This window comes from Glycine soja, chromosome 1 (assembly GCF_004193775.1).
Source record: "Glycine soja cultivar W05 chromosome 1, ASM419377v2, whole genome shotgun sequence".
NCBI lineage: Eukaryota > Viridiplantae > Streptophyta > Magnoliopsida > Fabales > Fabaceae > Glycine > Glycine soja.
In genome coordinates this window covers 9,298,061-9,302,789 of record NC_041002.1, presented here as the reverse complement: position 1 = coordinate 9,302,789, position 4,729 = coordinate 9,298,061, and the positions used below count along the sequence as shown (strand labels likewise).

The 4,729-nt window shown below is 38.9% G+C and overlaps 1 non-coding gene across 1 annotated transcript; it reads left to right on the top strand.

Annotated features, from left to right (window-relative positions):
- The first annotated feature begins 2,973 nt into the window (after positions 1–2,973).
- Positions 2,974–3,080, top strand: LOC114368476. Its single transcript, XR_003657347.1, has one exon. It is a non-coding gene; the product is annotated as a small nucleolar RNA R71 (small nucleolar RNA).
- The last annotated feature ends 1,649 nt before the right edge of the window (positions 3,081–4,729 follow it).

Genomic DNA, 4,729 nt, shown 5'->3' with positions numbered 1-4,729 from the left:
TATGTCCTAAAACTATATTTTGTTCTACCATGAAGTGACATTTTTCAAAATTCAGCACAAGGTTAGTTTCAATGCATCTACTAAGAACTCTATCCAAACTATCCAAACATGCATCAAAAGAGGATCCATAAACAGTAAAATCATCCATAAACACCTCTATGCAACTCTCTAAAAAATCACTGAAAATCCTAAGCATACACCACTGGAAGGTACCAGGGGCGTTGCATAGGCCAAAGGGCATCCTCCTATTGGCAAAAGTGTCAAAGGGACAGGTGAATGTGGTCTTTTCTTGATCCTTAGGAGCAATATGAATTTGTAAATAACCAAAAAAACCATCAAGAAAATGAGACTTACCTGCCAAGCGCTCAACCATTTGATCAATGAATGGCAGGGGAAAATGATCTTTTCTGGTTACTTAGTTCAGCCTCCTATAATCAATGCGGACTCGCCAGCCGTTCTACACTTTTGTGGGGATAAGCTCATCCCTTTCATTCTTAATCACTGTGAGGCCTGTCTTCTTAGGAACCACTTGGACTGGACTCACCCATTGGCTATCAGAAATGGGGTAGATGATTCCAGCTTGTAAGAGCTTGGTCACTTCCTTTTTCACCACATCTAGAATGACGGGGTTGAGTCTCCGCTGTGGCTGCCTCACTGGCTTAGCTCCATCCTCTAAAAGTATCCTATGCATGCAGGTAGATGGGCTAATACCAGGAATGTCTGCTAAAGTCCATCCAATGGATTTCTTGTGCTTCTTGAGAACTAGCAACAACTTCTCCTCTTGCTCAGCAGCAAGAGAGGCAGAGATGATCACTGGAAATTTTTTCTTGTCCTCCAAGTAAGCATATTTAAGGGTTTCTAGTAAGGGCTTCAACTCTGGTGTGGGTGGTGGCTGAACAGTGGGAGGAACCAGGGTAGGAGAAGAAGAAGGTTCCTCAGCCTGTACCTCATAAAGCAAGTCAGAAGTATATGTACTTCCTGCAACATGGTTAGTGCATTTTGACTCTAAAAAATCAACATCAAGAGGTACAACTCCCAAAAAATCAGAACCAGACTCAAATTCAAATTCATTCTCAGCATAAAAATCAGATACAAGATCAAATTCAAACTCAAGTTTAGATTCAATGCATAAGGAATGACAAGTATGCAGATCAGATAAAAATGGATGTTTCCTACCATGAAGAACAAAATCAAAATTAAACATATAATCATCAACAATCTAATCAATTATCTCAGGACGAAAAATAGAATGATCCTCAAATGGATGTTTCATGGCATCAAGAATGTTAAAATGAACAACAATATCACCAAATTCCATAGACAATGTGCCAACATAAACATCTATCTTGGTTCGGACTATTTTCATAAATGGCCTGCCTAAAATAATTGGAACTTAACCATGGGAAAATCCCTCTTCCATATTAAGAACATACAAATCAATAGGAAAAATAAGTTCCCCAACCCGATCAGCACATCCTCTATGAAACCTGCGGGGTAAGCAACACTTCTATTTGCCAAATGAATCACCACATCTATAGATTGCAAAGGTCCAAGAGATAAAGAATTGAAAATGGACAGAGGCATGACACTAACTGATGCTCCTAGGTCTAGCATGGCATTCTCAAATTTACTGTTCCCAATAATGCAAGGTATACAGAAAGTACCTGGGTCCTTACATTTCTCAGGAATGTGAGGAAAAGATTTACCTATCAATGCTGACACATTTATGCCCATGCTAATCCTTTCATTGCCTTTGAGCTTCCTTATATGGGTGCACAGCTCCTTTAGAAACTTGACATATCTTGGAATCTGCTTGATGGCATCTAGTAAAGGTATGTTCACCTCTACTTTTCTGAAGGTCTCCAAGATCTCCTTTTCCGCTTATTCCATCTTTTTGTTTGGAATTGCTCTAGGTGGGAATGGAAGAGGGATAGGAGGCTGCTGTAAGTCGGAATTACTAGAAGAAGGTCCACCTGCATGAAAATTTTTGTTAGGAAGCTTTCTCTTTTGTGCAACTATGTCATCCTCTTTTTCAGGTGTAAATGAAGCTTGACAGGTTCAGGTGCAGGTGCTGCTACTGGTGGAGGCATTTGAATTTGGTTGCCAGACTTCAAGGCGATGGCATTGACATTTTTCGGATTCTGCACAGTTAGTGAAGGCAATTTGTCAGAATTTTGGGACTGAGCTTGGTTCATCTGAGTAGTCATCTGCCCCATCTGATTTGTCAGACTCTAAATGGAGGCTCTTGTCCCTTGCTGAAATTGCATATTCTGGATGGTCATTTGCCTCACTAACTCTTCTAAGGAAGGTTGAGGAGGAGCCTCAGTTGCTTATTGTCTTTTTTGTGACGGTTGTTGTTGTTTCTGCTGTATTGAAGGACGAACATATGGCTTGCTTGGACCAACAACATTCTGGAAATGAGGGATAGGCTGTTGTTGTTGTGGAGGACTTGTCCATCTCAGATTTGGATGATTCCTCCAACCTGGATTGTATCTATTGCTCGAAAGGTCATAATTACTCTGCTGTTGTTGGTTTTGCTGCTGAGGAGGTCTATTATAAATGTTTGCAGCATAAGCTTCAGGTTGCTCATTGACTCCAAATTTTTGCAAAGAAGGACAAAGATCTGTATGGTGATCTGCAGAAGAACATAGATGACAGACTCTTGCAACAGGTGTAGATTTCTGATTTATGGCAAGCTGAGTTACCAGGTTGACCAAGGCATCAAGTTTTCCTTCAAGCTTTTTATTTTCAGTAGATGAAGATGAATCTGTGGCCACCTCATGGACTCCTCTAAGAACAATAGCATCATTTCTTGCACTGAATTGTTGGGAGTTGGAAGCCATCTTCTCAATCAAATTCCTAGCCTTAGCAAGGGTCATATCACCAAGGGCTCCACCACTGGCAGCATCAATCATACTCCTCTCCATGTTGCTAAGTCCCTCATAGAAATATTGAAGAAGGAGTTGCTCAGAAATCTGGTGGTGAGGACAACTTGCACACAATTTCTTGAATCTTTCCCAGTACTCATACAAGCTTTCTCCACTAAGTTGCCTAATGCCTGAAATGTATTTTCTGATGGCAGTGGTCCTAGATGCAGGGAAGAATTTCTCCAGGAACACCCTCTTAAGGTCATCCCAACTGAAAATGGACCTAGGAGCAAGGTAGTATAGCCAATCTTTTGCCACTCCCTCCAAAGAATGAGGAAAAGCTTTTAGGAAGATATGATCTTCTTGGACATCAGGGGGCTTCATGGTGGAACAAACAATATGGAACTTCTTAAGATGCTTATGAGGATCTTCACCTGCAAGACCATGAAACTTGGGCAACAAATGTATTAGTCCAGTCCTGAGAACATATGGAACACCCTCATTAGGATATTAAATGCACAAGCTTTCATAAGTGAAATCAGGTGCAGCCATTTCCCTAAGAGTCCTCTCACAAGGTGGAGGTTGAGCAATGTTCTCAATATAAAAATTAGTAGTGGAATTCTCAAAATCAGAATATTCAGAATCACCCTCAACAGAATGCTCAAAATGCATAGAATGACCAAGATGCACACTATGCCTAACTAATCTATGAAAGGTTCTATCTATTTCAGGATCAAAGGATTGTAAATCACCTGGATTGCCCCTAGTCATGCACTATATGCAGCAAATAATGTGTTTCTCAACAAGCACCTAACAAAGGGGTAAAACTACAGCTATACTCAAACGATATCAAAATAAGCTGAAATTTTGTGAGGAACACCCTAAAATCATGAAAAGATAGCACAAATATTTTCAAACAAAAATTCAAAGTCTAACTATGAAAACTACCTAAGCAAAGTTTAGAAAAACAGGACAATAATACTTGAAAAATAAAAAAAAACTTAGTAAACTACCTTTAGCCGGTTATCACAGTATGGAAATTTTTTTCTACCCCAAATGCATATATAATAATTGTCATTTTGATACCCGGAGTAAAAGTTATGGCCATTTTAAGTTTTGCTAAAAACAAGTTCCCAAAATTTTTGTCTCTCTCAAATACTGCCACACCAAGTGCTCCTGGTATTTTTCACACAAAATATGGATAAAAAGAAGCTACCACACAAAAAATCAGCCAAAAATAACAAATCTAACTATCAAAACAAAAATCGCTAATTAAATTGCAAAATCAGTCGCTAATCACTGTTCATCACTGTTCACAGCAAAACACAAAGTTGAAACAGTCACTGAATCAGTCGCAAAACAGTCGCTAAACAGGGAATGCAACTGAAATACAAAACAGAACGCTACACAAAATAAGATAACTAAACACTATTATGAACCTTTGGCCCACTGCTCCCTGGCAACGGCGCCAAATTTGATCGAATCCGTACCCGAAATAAACATTAAAAATGCAGTATCTAGGAAATGATCCTAGGTCGTCTCACAACGAGCAATGGTCAACCAAACGTTCATAATAGATAGTAATAAAACAGTAACGAATTGGGGGGGGGTGTTTGTTTTTGTAAATTAAACAGCAAGGAAATTTGAATTAGAAAATAATAGAATTAAAATATGTTGGTTCCCCTTGATTCACAAGCAAGTCTCTTATCCTAGGTTACGAGAATTTATCCTTTATCAGTTCAACCACTCAATTCAACCCTAAATTAAATTACTAAACGAAATTTAATATAAGGTTGTCATTATGTGATTAAGCAACACATACATCAATTAATCATGAACGAAACTGATCATTATGCATGAAC